This window comes from Pholcus phalangioides, unplaced genomic scaffold (assembly GCF_987345545.1).
Source record: "Pholcus phalangioides strain wild (caught in Gottingen) unplaced genomic scaffold, Ppha-v1.0 ptg000027l_1, whole genome shotgun sequence".
NCBI lineage: Eukaryota > Metazoa > Arthropoda > Arachnida > Araneae > Pholcidae > Pholcus > Pholcus phalangioides.
The window spans coordinates 6,606,668-6,628,323 of record NW_028301617.1 but is presented as its reverse complement, the minus strand read 5'-3'; the positions used below and the strand labels follow the sequence as shown (position 1 = coordinate 6,628,323).

General features: G+C 36.0%; 2 protein-coding genes across 2 annotated transcripts in view; both read right to left on the bottom strand.

The window, feature by feature from the left end:
- LOC149068284 (uncharacterized) overlaps positions 1-10,028 on the bottom strand; it is a 36,377-nt gene extending 26,349 nt beyond the window's left edge. Inside the window, exon 1 of the mRNA XM_089251662.1 lies at positions 10,004-10,028. The gene's annotated coding sequence lies outside the window, so the exon portion shown is untranslated. The remainder of the gene's footprint in view (positions 1-10,003) is intronic.
- Positions 1-17,416, bottom strand: part of LOC149068283 (uncharacterized) — a 64,194-nt gene extending 46,778 nt beyond the window's left edge. Inside the window, exon 1 of the mRNA XM_089251920.1 lies at positions 17,251-17,416. The gene's annotated coding sequence lies outside the window, so the exon portion shown is untranslated. The remainder of the gene's footprint in view (positions 1-17,250) is intronic.
- Positions 17,417-21,656: the final 4,240 nt, after the last annotated feature.

The following is a 21,656-nucleotide window of genomic DNA, read 5'->3' as shown; positions in this document are numbered from 1 at the left end:
TTTTTTCCATATTTTCAAAGAATTAAAGCTTAATTCCAAATTTTTTTATGTCTTTTTTCGGTATTGCGCGTGTTGATACGCGTGTACTATCCATTGTATGCCAATACGTGGCTGTCTCGCACGGTTTTCTTCACTTTTTTGCTTGCTCCCCTAATTGTTTTGAGCAGTGTACTTGACGACTCAGAATTTAGGCGACTACTCAATCGTTTAATTAGTCCGTCTGAACGGGCCTTTAGTTGAACCAAATTCCACAGGGAAGGACTACGCTTTTATAAGTCGACCGGGAAATTTTTGCAGTGTACGTTGTTGAAATCAGAGACATAGGCCACCCACCCCTAAGCCGACAAAAGTTTAAAAAAAAGTAAAATATTTTCGTTAAAAAAAGAAAAAATTATATAGTCGAATACCGTTTTAACGAAGAATTTTATAATCCTACTAGACAAGTTTACATAGGAATAATATAAGAATCTGGAATTCCTTTGTAACGAAATTTCATTATTACGAAGTGATTTCTCCGGTCTCTTGGAGTTCGTTATAACGGGATTTGACTGTATATATATATATATCAAAATAAAATATCTTTTATATGATATTTTAACCAGAGTTTGATAAATCTCAGGTCGATTAGAAAATCGGTATTAGCACCTAAATTCTCTATATGTGATTGATAAATATGAGTATGAATGGCACAAAATATTCTGATTTCATTACCTTTTTCGTATGTTAAAAGACATACTGTAAAGTCCAGAAAAAAGTCGGAAATTATTTATCATTTTTTTAGGACTTTTTTTTAGATTGAAATCATTCTTGACTTCTAAGAAATTGATCTGGCGCCCCCCAAATTTTAATCAATTTCTGTTCATTTAATTGCTTTTGAAGGTTGATAATTAGAAATTTCATTGGAAGAAATTCCTTGTGCCCCCCCCCCAAACCTTTTACACCCGTTTTAAAGACTGATACTACGTATCCCTGCCCCTGATTTGAAACAAAGCAGGGGTTAATTCCCTTCAGAGTGAACCTTCCTATGAGATCTTCAGTCAGATACTGTTGAATACTTCTTGCTGCAAATGCCACATTCTTACAGCTCCTCAGCAGTGTATTTTCTCACATGAATGTTTATATCATAGTTTTCAAAGACACCATTTTGCCAGAACAATCAGGTTTGTGCTGTTTCTCTCTGGTGTGTATTTTTTTGTGCCTGTTCAAATGAGAGTTGCGAGGAAATATTTTGCCACAAACATCACATTTAGGTGTTTCGTGCCTTTTCACTCTGGTATGTATGCTTTTGTGTTTGTTCAATTGGGCATTACGTGGAAATCTTTTACCACAAACCTCACATTTGTGTGGTTTCTTGCCTTCATGTATTGAGCTTCTATGCCTAACTAAATGAGAGCTATCCTTAAATCTATCACCACAAGTGTCACATATGTATGGTCTCTCTCCAGTGTGTATCCTTCTATGCCTATTTAAATGAGATGCACGTAAAAATGTTTTCTCGCAAACCTCACATTGATGTGGCTTTTCTCCGGTGTGCGTCCTTCTGTGTACGAGTACACTGGAATTCGATAAAAATATTTTGTAGCAAACCTCACATTCATATGTTTTCTCACCAGTGTGTATATTTCTGTGTTTTGTTAAGGAACCATTGCAAGAAAATCTTTTACTGCAAATGTCACATTCAAATGGTTTAACTCCAGAATGTATTCTTCTGTGCCTGTTCAAGGACGAGCGGTGAGAGAATCTTTTTCCGCAGTCCTCACAATGATGCAGCTTTTCTCCATAGTGTACTGTTTTTTTGTGAATGTTCAAATCTTTGTTACATGTAAATTTTTTACCGCAATTGCAATCATAGGTATCTCCAGAGTGGATCCTAGAATGAATAATCAAGTGAGAAAGTGTTGAAAACATTTTGCTGCAAACTTCACATACATACTTTTTCACCTCGGAGTGTGTCATCTTGTTTGCCCCTCTCACTATGTGAATGACACAAATTTGAAAATTTTTCACTTCAATGAGGACAGTAATATGCCGTTTCTTCTTTTTGACCTAACTCAGAAGCTTGATGAAATTATTAGATTAGGAACATACTATTCACAACTGGCTTCACTTCGTTATATATTCTCTTAAGATAGTATAAAACAAACGGTGCGTTAACAGTATAAGCAAACCACGCTTTTGTTCCCTGCAGATGTTTTCTTTCATGAACATTAAACTTGTCACTTGTAAGATCTCTTTGGATCCATCGCCATAATTTCATCGACGTGTGAGTTTTGATGAATCACAGACACCAATCATCTGATATTATTATCATAACAGCTATTGTATGCATCCACTTGTCCATTGTTTCTCATGATCAGACTGAAAGGGATCCCGAAGTGCCTGCAGAGGAAACAAAAACGATCATCATCATCATAACTAGTAAATTCAAATCCATTCATGAATGGATGCAAACTTCCCCTTCACCAGCTTTGAAGTACAGTGATACCTCGGCTAATGAATGCCTCAGATTACACATTTTTCAGCTAACAAAGATTTTTTCATGATTTTTCTGCCTCAGCTAATGAATATGGATTCGGCTAACAAACATTTTTGTTGATATTGATGCACGTGCTGACCATAACAACCTTGTTGTGAACTGAATTTTTTCACCATTCATCACAGACATCACAATTACTGTCACCTGAGCTTGATTAATTCATGTCCACATCAGAATTTTTTTCCAGATGTACTTCCACTTTCCTCTTTGAAAGTCTGTTAGCCATTTCATATAAAATGATAGATTAACCTTTTACTGGCCGAATTAAGATTTGAATTGACTTTATAAATTTCTTTGTTATTTCTTCTTCTGGTCCTTTAGTTGGAAAAAAAATTCTTGCATGTGTTCTGGACTTGCCCATGTCCATAGAGACATTAAAAAATCAAAACAAAAGAAAAATTTATTCTTCCTTAAAAATAAGCAATTTTAAAAAACTAAATTTATGGCATAAAAGCTGAAATGAATGAAATTTTTGTTTTGTAAATTGAGTTTGGAATCTCATGAATTCATGGGGAAAAATTAAGTACTTTCATGTAAGAAAAATACTTTTTTCTAATTATTAAAACCAATGTTCTCGGCCGCTGAAAGGTTAATGATAAAGAATGAATTGAAAAAAGGGGAACCCATGTTTTAAGTACATGCATTCTTTCAGTGCAAGATTCTTAGCATCAAACTGAACAGTCTGGGCATTTCAAGAACTTATTTTTTCCCCATCTTCATGTTTCAGACATGAGCAGACCAAATCACAAACGAATAGTGACACCTACAAACTCGACTGGTATTTGCCAACAACTGGATGTTGGTTGTGTACATAGTGTAAAATGAAAAAAGATCTGTACTTCATCTTCCTATAAATTCTCATTTATACAATTTTGGAGCTGTTCATTCTAACCTTTGGTCAGTTTTTGGCTTTTTATAGCACTGCTCCTTGATGTTTATACCCTCTTAAAACCGAAACTGGCTATAAAAATTTTTTGCATATAGATTTCCGTTTATTGTATGCCAAAATGTCCTTTAAAAATTTATTAATTAATTCGGATTGATATCTTTACCATTTGGGTTAGGTACACCTATGTGCACCTCAGGTCTTAACTTAAAAAAAAGGAATCATTACATAAAACCATTAAAAATGAAGATACATACGTGTACCTCAGGAGTGAAGAGGTTAAAAAACTTATCTCCTTAAATTTAGAACCATTTCAGGAACGAATTAAACAATTTTCCATTGAGACCTATGAAAATCATGTTTCAGCTAACGAATGCGATTCCAAAATGAACTATCTTCGTTAGCCAAGGTATCACTGGTTTTTAATTCTACAAAAGTACATCTCTTGAAAACTATATACTTTTTGAAAAGAGTGTCAGGTTTGACATTGGCATGAATGTTTTTTCCAAAAGCAATCATTATCGCCGCTGTGGTGGTTGAGTGGTCATAGTGACAGACTCATATAAGGTCCCAAGTCCGAACCCTACCGGTGCCACAGTGGTGGTTGGCTGAAGTTTGTTTTTTGTGGTTCGCAACTTAGAGGCTCAAATGCGAGCCGATTTTAAGTCTCGTCACAGAGAGCAACAGGCATGCAAACGGTACAAATATTCAATCATTACACTTTACTCACTTTACTTCTGAAATATAGATGGTATCACTGAGAAAATGAGACACTATACTAGATACGCACTCAGACTGTTAGGTACACACACTTATACTTCCGGCACAATTCACTAAGTAATAAATTGCTGTGACGATAGATCTGAGTGGTGCTTGGTTTGAAAGAAAGCAAAGTGGTCTTTTAACTATGGTCACAAAAAAACCTGATTAGTAATCTATACCAATTCTGATATGTATTAATAAATTTTCAAAATAAAAACATCAATTTACTCAGGTCTATTGAATACAGATACAGTATGAAAATTTATTATCACATAAAACCCTGACTTGGTTCAACATAAACTGAGCATGTGCATATGGGATCTTTTATTCAGGCCTTTCCCAAGTAAATCTCAGATGTAGAGAAATTTAAGTCATTAGCACTGCATGTTTGTTGACAATGTCAATCATGTTACAATTGAGCGTCAAATTATGTTATGTTACATGGAAGAAATTTTAAAAGTTCAAGGTTTCTTTAATCTCTTCATATATAGGCTTTTGACAACAAATTTGATTCATGTACAGTTGAGGTACCAGCAGATACATACTCTCCCCCCCCCCCCCCCCGTGCCCAAATGGAGCAGTGGTAAGATGCTTGTCTTCCACTACGAAGGTTACCATGAAGGTCTGTGGGTTCGAATCCGGGCATAAAACGTCAGAGAAGCAAGCTCTTTACCTACCGAGCCTGGGGGTGATATATGACCGGAGTCTGTGTGCGGTGAAGTAAGCAGATACATCCCAGAAACTAATATCTTTGTTAGTATTTAGGGAAGATGAGAGGACAAAATTCTCCCCACAGCCATCCCACATGTGATTTTTTTTTTACTTTTCAAACAGTTAAGAGCTATAAAAATGAAAAACCATGAACGATAACCTAAAACTTATTCATAAGTTAACTAAAATGATTGGTTTGGAAACTAAAACAGAGCTAACAAAATTTTGTTTTCCCACATAAGGCAGCCATGTTATCCAGACGTACCGGGTTGTTTTGAGGATTATAGCAGTTCCATTCAAAACAATTCAATATAGGGAGGTGTCCATAATATAGAGGCGTCAAAGTAACAGGTTATACTGCAAAAAACCTACCAAATATGAAAACTAAGTCGTATATTCTAAGTCTAAGATATTCAGAAGCCTAAAATGAATAAACTACTATTTATATTATTGGTTTATTTATATGTTCATTTTTTAGATTACACTTGAGCTGTTGTGCGCAAGAGTGGTTAAGTCAAAAATAGACTTTCAAGATTAATAATTAATGGGCCTCTGTAGAAATTTTTTGGGGAAAGGAGGGGGGGGGGGTTTAGAACCCCAACCCCTCTTTGCGTATGCCAATGTAGTCCTCCATGGGAAGTTTCTGTAATTTTGAGTGATTGAATAAAATATTATTTTTTCTTTTTCTTCAGTCAACTTAGTACTATTGAATATGTCTAAATATTTGAGCAGGTGACAATTGTGGTATTTGATTGAGCTACTCTTTTTATGGTGCGGATTGCACGAATTATGTAAGTCAATTTTCAAGTACACCACTCTTGCACACAACAGCTCATTTATTTTCTCACGAAATAAAAGAACCTATATTTTTGGTAAGTTATATAATATGATGTTGTCTTTCATTTTCTATGCTTTCAACCCTGTGTTTAATGTTAATGAATGCACAAACTTTTGTGTATCATGTTGTGACCAGGATTACTTTTGCAGGCCGAGTAAGAGCTGAATTGAAAGATCAAGAGTTCTTTGATGGCCAAATATACTGTAAATGAACAACAGTGACAAAATCAATACACAAAACTTGTTCTAATTGGTGCAGATTTTTTTTTTTTTTTTTTTAGAACTACACTGTACTGTATTTTGTATCCATACAGCATTACGTTTAATTTTCCCATTCTTGCATTAACATTACAAATTTTTGTTGCCTTTGAATAAATATCTCAAAAACACATGTGGCTGGCCAGATATCTTTGTATCAAATCTTTTTTGATATAAACTTTGAAATTCACACAATTTTCTCACCGGACTTATTTGCTTCAGAGTGTATCTTTCTATGTCAATTTAAATCAGAGGTCGATGAAAATTTCTTGTTGCAAATATCACATTCGTACAATGTCACATCTTCAATGTGCAATCTTCTGTGCATGTTCAAATGAGAGTTTTCAAAAAATTGTTTGCCACAAACATCACATTCAGACGGTTCCTCTCCAGTGTGCATTTTTCTGTGCCTGCATAAATGGAAGTTACGAGAAAATTTTTTACCGCATACCTCACATTCATATGCTTTTTCTCCATTGTGTACAACTCTCCTGTGTGTGTTTAAATGAGAGCAATCAGAAAATCTATTGCCGCAAACCTCACATTCATATGGTTTCTCTCCAGTGTGCATTCTTCTGTGCCTCTTTAATAGAAAGGCTTCTGAAAACTTTTTATTGCAAAGGTCACATTCGTGCGGTTTCTCTCCGGTGTGTATTCTCCTGTGTATACTCAAAGTAGACATGCTTGCAACTTTCTTACCGCAAACTTCACATTCATACAACTTCTCACCAGTGTGTAAATTTTTGTGTGCAATTAAAGATGCTTTTCCAGAAAAAAATTTTCTGCAGACTTCGCATTCAAATGATTTATTTCCAGAATGTATTCTTCTGTGTGTGTTTAAATGAGAGATATGAGAAAATTTCTTTCCACAATCCTCACAATCATATAGCTTTTCTCCATAGTGCACTGTTCTTTGGTGTCGGATCAAATCTTTGTTGCATGTAAATTTCTTACCACAACAACAATTACATGAACTTCCCGTGTGGTCCCGAGAGTGAATAAGCAAATAGTAAAGTCCTGGAAATTTTTGGCCGCAAACCTCACACTCACGTTCCTTCTCCTCTGAAACAGTCATTTTGGGTACCTTTGTACAACTTCCATGAATCCTCTTAATGTGTAATTGTAAATAGTACAGATTGGAAAACTTTTCACCACAATGAGGACACTTATATGGCTTTTCCTCTTTGTTGGTTGGATCCTGAACACCAGAGTTGGAACGAGAAGTGAAAAATTTCTTGCCGGAAAGACCATGTTTATGTTCTTCCTTAGATTGAGACATCCCAAGTCTGAATGGAATGAGGCTTGATCGAATTAAATTGTTCAGTAGATAGTGAGAGTCCGCTCAAACTCTGCAATTGAGCCTATTTTTTTTGCTTTTGTTCCTCACAGGCATTTTTTTGATGAGAGAACAACACTATATTTGTCATGTATAAGATCTCTTCAGAATTATCAGTGGTTTCTCACCAATTCACATACTGTGAATTCAAGATTAGAGTTTTGATAGATAGCAGGTACCAATAAGTTGATTGCCCAAAATTCTCTTCATAACCACTATTGTGTGCATCCATTTGTTGATCAGGTTCAACGAGGTTCTCCAAATGCCTGCAGAGGAAACAAAAACCATCATCACATCATAATTTAAATTCATTTACGAATGGTTGTGATTGTAACTCCTCTAACGTCATCAGGCATTTACTAAAAAGATTTACTGAAGGAAAATTGAGTATTTTCCGCATTGTTCTGCATACAGCTCTCAAATATCTCAAGATGAAACTTTGCATGTGAACAATTTTACACACTGTCACTCAGACATCATGGCAACAACAGTTGTATCTCAATTTGAACAATCATTTTTATAATGTTATTTCAGTACCAAACTATACATCTCCCAACATTTATGCTGATCGCATAAAAAAGCCAGAGAAGAGAAAAACAATGAAATCTCGATACAACAATACTCCACAGACCAAGGGAAGATATTGTTGTAGAGGGATTATTGTTGTATCGAGAGACTGTAGTTTACCATTAAAATATAGGGCATTTCCAAACAAGGCTTAAAAATTTTTTGTTATAGATAATCGATGCATCATTACATCAAGTATTGTTGTAGTGAGGTTTCACTCAATAGCATTCTATTGTCTATAAGGGGTTCTCAAACTTTTTCCACTTGCAGTGCCCCTTACCCTAATCAATGGCTCCCCGAAGCACTTTAGCAAAGGATATCTTCGAAAAAAACTTCATTGGGCCGCCACTCCACAGTGCACAGTTTGAGAACCTCTGGTCTACGCCGATTTCAATCATCTTTATTTTGAAAAAAAAAAAAATCATTGATTTAAATCATGAAATTCGAATCATTTTTCTTCATGATATTAAAGTAAAAGTAACCCAGTATATTATGCATGTTATTGAAATATGGTAAAAGTTCTTGATTATAAAAGAAATATAGACCTGGTAATTATAGACTAATCCCTAAACACAGTGCAGGAAGAATTCTATTCTGTCTGTTCTCTATTTCTAGGTTTTGAGCATGGCAAGAATTTCAGAAAAATACAGGCAGCTAAACTTAGATATTAATTGCACAGAGTTTTTCCATACAGGGCACTAGGGTTCCTTCGATAAAAAAAAATAATAAATACAGAGGAAATTACTTTCGTATAGTCTTGAATTCTACGCCCAATTGGCTGATCTAAAATGATAATAGATGTTGTGCCAACATCAATACAGTTAGACTTGAAATTTTAATACAAAAAGTGAGGAAGTCTATAGAGTTTTCCGGATATTATGCTGAGGTGAAGTCGGAAAGAAAAGTTATTGTGTCTCTGGCGGGACTCTAACCCAGGTCCTCTTGCATACCGGGCAAGCATGCTACGATCTACACCACTGAAGACATGACCCTGCCTTCCTTATTTCATGCACTGTGGCGTGAGGCACTGAAGTAGAAACATTACTAGCCTCTCTTAACTTCGCTAAGAGCGGCTACTAATGTCTCTCTTAACTTCGCTAAGAGCGGCTACTAATGTCTCTCTTAACTTCGCTAAGAGCGGCTACTAATGTCTCTACTTCAGCGCCTCATGCCACAGTGTGTGAAATAAGGAAGGCAGGGCCATGTCTCCAGTGGTGTAGATGGTAGCATGCTTGCCCGGTATGCAAGAGGACCTGGGTTCGAGTCGCGAAAAGACACGATGACTTTTCTTTCCAAGTTCACCTCAGCATAATATCCAGAAAAAAATAACTGTTTCCTTGATACATCTTGGGCTGAGAAAAAGCCATCTATCTCTTTCTATAGAGTTTGCTCGTTTTTTTTACCAAAACTAATTAAATCTGTGAAAGAATACAAATATGTAAATTATTAAGCAACTAACCATGCACATTGGTGTATCAAAAGGGGGGGGGCATAAAAACACTATTGGCCTAATCCCCCTTGATTAGACCAATAGTGTTTTTACGCAAGAAAAAACTTTACTTCCCGCCCGAGAAAATTTTGCATACGCCTATGAACATGCAAGTCTGAAACACATCATAATAAACGCATCCACCAATTGGGCAAGATACAATCTGGTCAATAGAATATTTTTTCATTTAGTGACCCTCTGACTACACATCGAGTGCATTGAGAAAATCTCCATACGTGACACCGAGCCCCCACCAGGTATTTACTTCAAAGGGAGAAGGGGGCTCATGAATAAAAGCATTCTACAAGAACTAAATGCTAATCTATGCAGTTAATTCTGACTCAACAGCCTTTCATTTTACATAAACAAATTTTTGATCTGTTTATATTTTTTACAAGTAGTTCGTTTGTTTGTTTATTCATTAATGATGAACTAAATTTGAGAGATCAGGTGGAAAAAAATATATTTCTTGCTTGTTAGTTTATGAATGTTAGTTCATTAATGAATTAAATATAAGAGACTAAGTAAAAAATATGTATGTTCATAATGATTAAGCAGTCAGTTAATTTTAATTTAAAAAATCTAATTTAAATTTTTAAAAAAATCATGATTTTTTCATACCCTGGTCTAGGCCCGCTATTATGGCACAGCACATAGCAGCAAGCCGGGTTAGCTTGGGCCAACTACTATTAACGATAGCGTTGCTCAAGCCCACTGGATTTTTCAGGATTCTAGATCAAAAAATATAAGAAAAAGAAGCCCTATATACAGTAAAACTGCTCTTAAATAACATGCATCCCAACTTTGATGGAAAAATCCAGAGCCATTTGGATAACGTTCTTTCCCCACGGTTGTATTGGTTTTAACAGGCATTGGGGGGGGGGGGGTGTTTGAACAGGCCTGGTCTATATTAGTTTCAACCACTTCAAGTGGTCAAAAAAACTCAAACTTCAAATTTTTCCCCATTAATTCTAAAAAAAGTAGTTAGGCCTACATGATTATGCCTCAATAACTCTATAATTAATGACTGAAGAAGTACATTATGAATATTTAAATATATATTAGTTAATTATATTAGAGTAAAACTTTGTTGTTAAATTGAGTCTCTTCTTTTCTCTCTCTCTCTCCTGGTACTCCGTCAGCAACATTCTCTGGCAGTGACTCAGGCTGGAACTAACATCATTTTAGGGTTGGGGGGGGCTACCTAGTCCCTTTCAAACTGAAATTACTGCACTACATAGTACTCCTGGAAAAAAAATGAAGTTGGGTTCTTGGAGGGAAAACATTTGAGAGAAAGAGGATCTCAAGAAGGAAATTCAAAAATTTTCAGTGACTTGGATTATCCAGAAACTCAAACTTCCGTAGCTCAGATTTTCGAGACTCTACTATATATGGTATGAATTTATGTCATCGTTTTAGACCATGCCAAAACAGTGATATGTCGCCACCACCATCTTTTCTTGCACATTTTTAAACATTATTGGGTGTTCCAATCATCCTGCCGGTAACCATAGCAAATAGTCACCATATAGTAGCCCTTATAAGACTCAAATTTGCAAAATGAAAACCAAATGCTGCTTTAACGTAGGAAGATCATCTCTGTTATATATAATAATCAACTTTCTACTTATAAGAATTGGCAATTTTTTCTTCTTCAAAACTACCACAGTTTATTTCGGTCGTGGGCACTTATAGAACATTCTTGTTCACAAGGTTATTTTGAGGACAGGGCAAGTTTTTGCCCCATGGCGGGTAAAAACCACCCCGGCAAAAATTGATTTTCTCCCCCCCCCCCTCCCATTTATGCATGTAAGGCATTACTGTGCATGTTTATTTTTTTAAATGCAAATAAGATAGTTTTGAACACAAACAAACACTTTTCGCTGAACTTTACTATAAGAATTAATACATTTTTGAATTGGTGAGTTTTTTCCATCGCTGGAAAAAACTGTAGTAAAAAATGTCCTGGCAATAATAGGTTTTCCCAAGTATCGAAATTTTGTTAGAAGCAACGTAAAACCATTGTTTTAACTTAGTTAGCATAGAAACAAACTTTCTCTTACTTGTATTTTTGAAGTAATTTTGCATCATCTCACTCAGATTGCAAACAGTACAGAGTAGAGATCTTATGCCATACAATAAGTTAAAAAAAAAAGAAGAAAAAAAGAATGTGAAAAAGACGTAAAGATGAGAGAGTGATTGAAAAGAGTTGGGGGGGGGGGGGAGAGATTGAACTATGCTGAGACACTGATAGCTTTCAACTGCCTTTCCAATGATTTTATGTAAGCAATTGGGGACAATGCCATTGTCCACTATTAGGAAGAAAACAGTCAAACCTGCTTCTCTCTCAGCGACCCCCCATAACTTAAAATGGTCTATGTGTGTCCACAGTTTAATATTTTATTACACCAGTTACCCATTATAGGACCGTGGGCTACCTAGTCCCTTTCAAACTAAAATTACTGTGTAATATGTGCGTGCTAAGTGGTATACCTGGAAAAAAAATAAAAATCAAGTTGGATTCTTGGAGGTGAAAAGGGAAAGATGGTCTCACGAAAGAAATTCAAAAATTTTCAGTGCCTCAGATTATCCGAAAACTTGAACTTTTGGGGTTCAGATTTTTGAGGCTCTACTGCATAGTTTCCCAAACTTTTCGTTCCATCACCCCCGAACTCAAGTGAACCAATAGAATCTTATGTTAACCGTTTAAAGGCCAATGTTCCAAAAATGGAACGCAGTTTTTAAATATCAGATAAAAATTGATTCAAACATTTCAGGTTTTTTATCATATATAGACGAGAGTTCAAAGTATTTTTTGAAATAAATTCGGAAAATTTAGGTTGATATAAACCTTTTTGACAGAATTTCACATTTTTTAGGTATTTTTTCCCCATTTCGATAAAAATTTGCCAAAATTTCAATTTTGAAGTAAATTGAAAATTATTTAGGGTGTTTCTACCACTTATATATCAATCAAAGTAAATCAGTTAGTTTCTTTGTACTGTTAAACGTTAAAAAGCTATGCTCGTTCAAAAATGCATGTTCCATTTACATAGCTGCCAACTTTTGAAAATGAAAATTCTGGAGATTTTCGCACAAACCCGTATTTTATGCTAAAATCACTCCCTAATAAATACAATAGGGATTTTTTCCAAATAAAATAGGGATTTTCCAAACACAAAAGTTAAAGTGTAGGGAATAAAATCCCTACTCAAAAACTGAAGTTAAATTAAAATAGGGATTTTACACACATGGAAGTTAAACCCTTGGGAATAAAATTCCTACGCAAAAAAACAAGTGAAATTGGAGGGCAAAACTTCAATGATGTAAATATTGTGTTCAATCAGAAATGCTGTGAACAAACATTCTGTGAGAATGACCCCAAAATCATCGGAAGATGAAGAAAAACACCGTCAATTTTTGAAGAACACTGACTTTTTGTGACACTTGCTTGATGTTTTTTTTTTCATTTCACGAGTGATGATGGCAGTCTTTCCATGACCGATAACACAACTTGTACAAAAAGGAAAAGTCAGCCCTCTTCTGGAACGTTTGATGAAAGGAAATTCATCGGAATAAGTATCTTTAAAATTGATTAAATATGTTTTTGCTTATCATTATTCATGCTTTGTTATATCGCACATTACGTTACTTCAACAAAAAAAATTTTGACCATATGCGCATCACTATAATCTTCAATTATTATCCAGGACTATTGGCTGCTAAGCCATTTCCCTGCACGATAAGACAAACAACTTTCTTGTTACCATCAGAGGGTTTGTAAAACTTCCTTAAAAAAGGAATTTCCCCATTTACGACGTGTGATGTCATTTCGAAAGGGAAAAAAAAGAGGCTTCAAGCCCCCCCAAGAAATTCCTTAGGGATTGTTTTCATAAGCTGGGATTTTTTTTTAATGAAGTAGGGAATTTTTAGGGACAATTAGGGATTTTTGTGATTTTTGTAAAAATTCGGGAGATTTAAGAACTTTCTGGGAGGTCAAGCGATGAAGCTAAAATTCGGAAGACTTGGCAGCTATGCATTTATGGAACATTGGCCTTTCAAGAGAGCGGGATTCTAGAGATATCTAATGTGCATTGCGCTGCTTCGATTTGCCCGTTCTAACCCCAGGGTGGTTATCATCGTTCGACATGTGTATAGGGGCTAATTCTGGGTAATATGACACAGAGGAATGTGCTTTCTGGGGTGGATGGTTTATATTGGATGAGTACTTTTTTTATTCTTGAATTCTTAGAAATGTATATTTTTGCGAACTTCAGACTAATCAAACCAAGTTCGACAATCTTAGATAGTCTTGTTGTGTTCAGCTGAGTGTAACTATATCAAAAAGGTATCTTACATTAGAAGAAGCTGTAGGATATTAAGAAACCCTTTCAGATTCCGAATTACAGGATGCAGATATATGTCAATTATGTGATAATGAAAATGGGAACATCATGGATGAAGATGATATTGTTGAAAATGATCTACAGTAGCATGTGTACAGATAACTATTGCATGTGAAATGCTATGTAATTTTGCAACAACAGGGATGAGGTGTTAGAAAACTCCTGAAATGTGTTCTTCAAAAGATGTAGGGCAGAAAAAAAAGAGCAAAACGCAAGTGCAACACTCAAGTTTCAAGAGAAGGCAAAACAGTTTTGAGCGATCAGAAAAAAAAAATTATTACATGGGATAAAAAAATTCTTTCTAGAATCCGATCAAAACCTCGGCTCTGGATTCCATTGGAAAAAATTGGCCATATGACCATTACAGCACGCTGGATAGTTCATTCAGAGTTGCGAGAAGTGGATTGTATTTCACATTTGGAATTCCAAACAGAAGTGACAATTGAACCTTCTACAAACGAATGAGGGGTTAATTATTTATCTAGGTTCACGTTGTCAACTGAAAAGAAGATGTCAGGTCATCATATTGTCTGCGACGAAAGAACGGTGTGCGGTTTGCCAAAAAAACACTATGTATAAATGCTACCAATGTGACAAACGGGTCCATCAAAATATGGGGCTCGTGCATTCCCCCCCCCCCCCCCGGATGAATAAAAATAATTTTTAATGCAAAAATATAGAATATGTGAAACAAAAAAATTAAAAGTTTCGAAAGAAAATATCTTTATATGTTATTATAATCAATTTCCATTAATTTCAATGCTATTTGAAGAACTCAAAAATCTCTCTTTAAAAAATTCATTGCGACCCACCCTTTAAGAAATATATAGTAAACCCTTGGTCTGCAGCTCAAACATGGTCCTGAAGGTTATATGATGTCGCTCCTCCCCCCCCCCCCGAACCTAATTTTGTAAAAATGAACTAAGCGGCACATTTACAAATCGCTTAAATGATCTGTGGCACATTTTCAGATCATTGAAGCCTCAAAGATCACTTTCACATTCAAAGATCGCTTAAGTAACCCGTGACACAGTTACAGAACACTTAAACAATCCGTGGCACATTTAGAGATTCCTTGAGTGACATGTGACACAGTTTTAGAGCACTTACGCAGCCCTCAGTGTGGTTCTACATCACTCAAGTTACCCGCAGAACATTCCCAGATTACTTAAGTGATAATTACGGATCACTCAAATGATGCGTGGCACAGTTGCAGAGCACTTAAGTGGCCCGGAAAAATTTCCTGAAATTAAGAGAGGCTACTAATGTCTCTACTTCAGCGCCTCACGCTACAGTGCGTGAAATAAAGAAGGCAGGGTCATGTCTCTAGTGGTGTAGATGGTAGCATGCTTACCTGGTATGCAAAAGGGTCTAGATTTGAGGCCCGGCGGAGACGTAATGACTTTTCTTTCCGAGTTCACCTCAGCATCATATCCAGAAAATAACTGTTACCTTGATTTCCAGAGCACTTAAATGGCCCGGAAACATTTCCAGAGCACTTGAAGGATCCAAGAAACTTTTAGAGATCACTAAAGTGGCTCTGTAGGGGGACTTATCAATAGGTAGAATATTAGTTATATAATAACTATCAAAAGGGTTTTTTTTTCTGTTTTTGGCGCACGAATAAGATGCCATTAAGAATATTTCATATCTTCATAAAGGGTGGTTGATGACGTAAGCAACATCCAAACATCCCCCCCCCTTTCCATCAAAAGTCAGCAAACCGGAAGCCCCCCCCCCCTCCTCAATCGATGCTGATGTAATACTTGAATGACCCCTAATCATTAGCATTGTAGCATTTCGCTGAAGCTCTCCCCCCCACACCCTCATTTCCGCTTCTTTTGTTAAAGGAATTTTTTATATAGCTTAAACCCTGATCTAGATGCGTATTGGCGGTGAACACTGTACCATATACAGTCAAATCTCGTTATAGCGAAAATTTTGTTTTAACGAACACTTTTCTGATTGCCTAGATCAGAGGTTAGCGAGCCGTATGCGGCTCTTTTGCCCCTTGAGTGTGGCTCTTCCCCAAAATACCACGTGCGGGCGCACAAAAGTTCCAGATTTTTGCAAAATCATGTTCAGACACACATTTTGGCCAGTTTGTTCTCGCTCTCTCCCCTCCCAAGTGAATCATCTTTTCACGGTTTCTTGTCGAAAAAACAGAGTGAAAGCCTGACGCTGATGTCATGTTACACGTCCGTAACCAATCACAACTGAATTTCGGACCGAAACTGGGAAGTTCGGGAAAAAGTTGTCAAAAACGAGGCTTTTTTCCTAAGGTACTCGGGGTAGATAGACTCAAAAGACGAGTCTCCTCTCAGAACATGGGGGGGACATGCAATGTTTTCCAAAGTAAGGAGCATCAACCTCTACCCTGCCAGATCATAGAAGACGGATGCCCCTGGACCGCCACCTCTCATGACAGCCTCCCGAGGTCTCCTCTCTCCAACCAACGTGGGTGGACACTGCTAAAAGCGATCCACCAGGGGCCACACATATGAAGACGATGCTCCTGGATCACCACCTTACCACCCCTCACGATGACTCTCCCGTGGTCACCTCTCTCCATCCGCATCCAACATCAGTCAAAACTGCTAGGAGCCATCCACCAGAGGCCACACATCTGAAGCCGATGCTCTTGGACTACCATCTCTCATGACAACTCTCCCATGGCCACCTCTCTCCATCTGTATCAAACATCAGTCATAGCTGCTGAAGCAATCCACCAGGGGCGAACATCCGAAGACAATGCTCCTGGGGCTTCTGCCCCACAAGATGCGAGTGCCTTGGGTTTTCATCGACGACATCCTCCAGCTAACATCTCGTTGGATGAGCTTACAGTGAACCCGTCTTCCACACATCTCCCAGAGAAAGGAGCCAGATATCCGTTATATAAAATAATAACTTAATAAACTGTTTATTAAGTTAATTTTAGGGAGCGTTGTGCAGTAAAAGAAGATGTAGTGTCGAGGACTGAAAAAGGTACGTTGAGATAGTTTGGATATATATATAGAGAGGATGGACGAAAGAAGGTAGACGAAACAAGTATACAAGACTAGTGTGGATGGGAGAGTCTGAAGGGGTCGACCTCAGCGAACGTACCTCAATCAGATCGAGGACGTTTTTAGCAAAGTCCAGCTGAGGAGTACCTTAATTAAGTTAATAACAATGTACCTACCTATATAGTTTAAGTTTGAAAAAATTTGGCTCTCAAAACAAATTTCAATCGTTGTACTGTAGATATTTGGCTCTGTGGACTAATAAGTTTGCCGACCACTGGCCTAGATAACTTTACATAGGAACAATGGAAAAACCGGGAATTCCTTTGTAACGAAATTTCATTATAACGAAGCGATTTATCCAGTCGCTTGGAGTTCGTTATAACGGGATTCGACTGCATTCGAAACTTACCACAATGGTCATGTAATTCTCTTTTAGCAATTTGAAAGTATGGCTTACCTGTCGCTTTATGATCTGAATGCTTCTTTACCAAGCACTGATGGTGATGATGATAACAATGCAACTGACATTTGATCAACAATGAAAACAATAATCGCCATGAATTAAAAAAAAAAAAAACAGCTCAAATCACAAATAAACACACAAGATGGAATCCAGTAGGGTAAGTCTTGAACCCGTGTTGCCAAAAGTAGAAAATAAAAGTTGAACTACTTAGCTGACCATATTTTCCCGAGAGAAATACGGGGAGATTGAGATTCCAAATACGGGACATCGTCAAGAACAACACCAAAAGTGTGCAAAGTTGACAAATATTTCTGAAATTATGGGAAAATCCTGATAACTGCAGTGGATCAAAATGAATTCCACGAAATAAAACGTTCAACAAGAGAAATGTGGGAGATTAATGTTCTTATTTATAGTTGTAATTATCATAACATAATCTTTGAGTTGAAAAATTGATTTCAATCTTTGACTTAAAGAATGAAAATCCAAGTAGGCGTCATGTGAAAAACGGGAAAAACCGGAACACTTTTGCTCGAAATTCGGGACGGCCAGAAAAAGAAAGAAAACCGGGACTGTCCTTAGAGGAGAAATAATAACTGAGTTAAAAAACTATACTGACATGGCCATCATGGCCCCCACATCTTGGAGCAGGGCCCCTAGGATGGGACCCCCAGACAGAATTTTCACGGGCCTCTTTATAGAGAATTTATGGAGTGAAGAAACAAAAAATGATGAGAATCGTCAGGGCCCAGGGCTGGAGCCCTGTCAGCCTCCCATTTGTGGGGCCATGATGACCATACATGCAACAAAAGATTTGCAAGCACTGTTGACAAAGTTGATTGTCATTGGTTAGTTTATTTACAAAACTAGAGAAGGAAATAAAAAAAAATGTCTTAAATATATGCCTTACCTAAATTCTTCACTCTGACAATGAATTAAATTCATTTCAAACCAAAAATTTCGGCTTAAAGGAAGAAAAGTTCAACTCAAGCAGATATTTGAGTCATCAGAGTTCAACTGATCGAAAATTGACTGTAGGTCTATATAGAATAACCTCATGAAAAATGCAACCAAACCTCCCAAGTTGTCGCCTGACGTCAATAAAAACGTTTTTTGGAAGTCATAAAATGTCTTAAACATGACGTGATAAAATGGTCATTATGACCATTTTGCAAACGTCAAAAATAACGTCAAAAAATGACCATTTGCAAATAGTTCGACTTTCAGAAGGTAGATGGCGCTATTTGAAGAGACGGGAGGGGAAAAAAACATGACTTTCTAGCGCAGGTCGGATCCGAACCCAGTTCAATCGAGGATTGTCCCGAGGTATCTTACACCATGCCTCTACCGATCACGCTATCATAGCGGTAACCAACGGGTGTTATTTAATGAAGACTTTAAAAGTGTTGATTAGTTATATTACAATTACCGTTTAACTTCTTGCTGAGTTTAGCCGATGGCAGTTATTTTTTCGTTTTCTTTTATTTTTTTTTCCTTGAAAAATATAGTAATATAATTATAAATATAATTATTTGCGTTATGTATAATTATCCAAAAAAAAAAAAAAAAAGATTAAAAAAAAATTCATTTTTTTAGTTCAACGTACACGTCAAAGAATTCGTTGCATCTTTTTCAATTGTTGACAGATTCACAGATCCTCTGATCTTCCGTAAAAAACATGATATGGATGCAATTATAATTTATATAACGTGTTGATAAATTTATATGAACAATTACTCATTGAAAAATTTTGCATTTCCATTCAAAACAAAATCGCAATTAAAAGTATACTTCATTTATCTTGTGACAACCAGTAATGAATACGCCTAGGGTAATTTTGAAACACCCTCTGAAGGTTCATTGACAAACATTTTGGATAATTTTGATATTTTCATCCGGAACAGAATTTTTCAGTTGGAAAGAAATTCGTGATTTTTATGACGCAAAATCATTTACGCCATAAAAAATCACGTCATTTAATGACCTTCATGGCTAATAAGGTCATGAAATGACCTGATATTTCATTAAGGTCATCAAGAATCACGTTATTTCCTGACCTCTTTACTGTTCGTGGTCATTAAATTACTTTGAAATGACGTGATTTTTTTTTGACTGACGTCATTCAGAGAAAATGACCAAATTTTCACGTCATATTTGACGTCAGGCGACTACTTGGGCTCTAACATATTAGAAGCAGCATCAGAGATTCAAGACTTTTTCCTCATGATTTCCATCATTTCTTGAAGAGAACTGACTTTTGTCTCGACTGACTTCTTTTTTTTCTGCCCAATATTGTAATTTAGCTATTATTAGCTTATCCTGTGGTTAGCTATTTTCAAAGCTTCAGTAGCTTATGGGCAGGGGACTTCATACCATCAGAACCAAAATCTCCAAGGCAGTATTTCTTTTTGTTTTTGGCAACTGCAAAGTGTTAACCGTAAAATTAGTGACAAGCATCAGTTTCACGTAAATCAACAAGAAAGCATAAAACAAAATTTTGTGTTAAGAGAAACATGTTCACGAGTTTTCACATCTGCATTTTGAGATATTTTTCTTACGACAGACTAGAATCAAATTCATCTATGAAAATATAGTTTAAGCTGGATTACAACAGAAAACTAAATGTGTTTTGTTACCTGCATTACTCGTACTAGGCACATTGAATTTTCATCACTTTTCCGCTTCTTTGGTGACTTTCTAACAAGCGTTTTTTAGCCATGAACTCCTGATCAAAACTGCCTTCTGTAAAATGCTTGGAGCAAATTTTGAAGTAATCAGAGGTCTTCTCTCCGAAGATCGATTTTCCAAAGCTGCCTTCTTTCATGATCTTTAGGAAAAATAAAAAATATTTGTGTCAGTTCAAGGAAAAAAAAACGAGACTATTGGAATAAAAATCCAAATAACATGTTAAAATTGTTATAATTATTAAAAAATTATGTTTTATGAGCTATATTTCTTTTTTTGTCCTCCAGCTACTACTTTGAAAATTGCTTTACCGTGGCCTCTGAATCTATATTTTTATAAACCCATTTTTGACTGATTTGGCTATGTTTAAAAATTTTTTCAAGTAATTTTCATACAAGTTTGTGCCAGAAGTTCATTTCAACTTCTTCCGAGGGAGGGGTGAAGATCATATATCCAATTTATGTACATATTTAACATTGTTTCTCCATTTCTCTATTGTACTTTATTATACTTTTATTATTTATTTCCTTTTTTATTTATACTTTTTTTAATTTTTAATTTATTTATTTTCACTTACTGTTACTTTTTAAATTTTTGTAAAAGCTGGGGGTGGGGAAATCGCCCTCTCCAAGAAATTATCATTTTAGGAAATAGAAAAGCATGATGGTCATACAAGGCTTATACTATTTCAAAGGTACAAAGAAATTCACTTTGATTTTTCAAAAATCAAAATTCATATGATTTTTTCCATTTTTTTGGAACTGCTCGGGTACGTTAAGTAACCAGTAATCATATGCGAAATTTGTATGCAATTTGGTTAAAAATCGGAAGATCTGTCAAAAATGGGTTGAGATTGAGTTGTATTTGTATTGTATTGTATTGTATAAAACGCATACGAGCTGCAGTAGTTGCCGAAAAATTTGGTCGCCAAGAAGTACATCAACATACTTGTGGAACAGAGTGACAAATAGATCAAAATTTAATTAAATTTTTATTCAAGAGTGCAGAACTATTTATAACCATTTAGTTGTTAAACTGAATTTCAATATTTATCTAAAAATTAGCAAGAATGTGCACCTTATTTAACGAAAAAACGCAAGTTTTTAATGAATGCACTTTTGCATAGCAAACTTTGATGACTAATATATATTTGAAAAAATTAAAATAAAGTACGATTTTACGTACCTGTGAAACGTAATTCGTTCCCCTTCCACACTATTCTTATCACAAGTGTAAGCACAGCACATTAGCACCATTATTAACAAAAATAACGCGCGAGAGCAGACGACGCTTCCAAGAGTCTATGGTAAACACATAGAAAATGGCCGCGCGCGGGAGAGGGAAGATCGTTTATAAGTCACGTTACCTTTACTGTCTGCACTGGAAATATAGGGTTTCCCTCTCTCTACCTTATTTCTCCTCTAGGTATTTCCTATTTTTCAGATCATCCCGACTTTTTGGCAAAAGCATCCCGGTTTTTCCCGTTTTTTACGCGAAGCCTACTTGAATTTTTATTCTTTATTGAAGTCAAAAATTATTTTTCAACTCATAAATTATGTTGTGATAATTACAACGAGAAATAAAAATATTAATCTTTCACATTTGTCTTGATTACGGTGACCATACGTCCCGTATTTCCAGGGAAAGCCCCGGTATTTTCTGTTTTTTTGGCTGTCCCGACTTTTTGGCAAAAGTGTCCCGGTTTTTCCCGTATT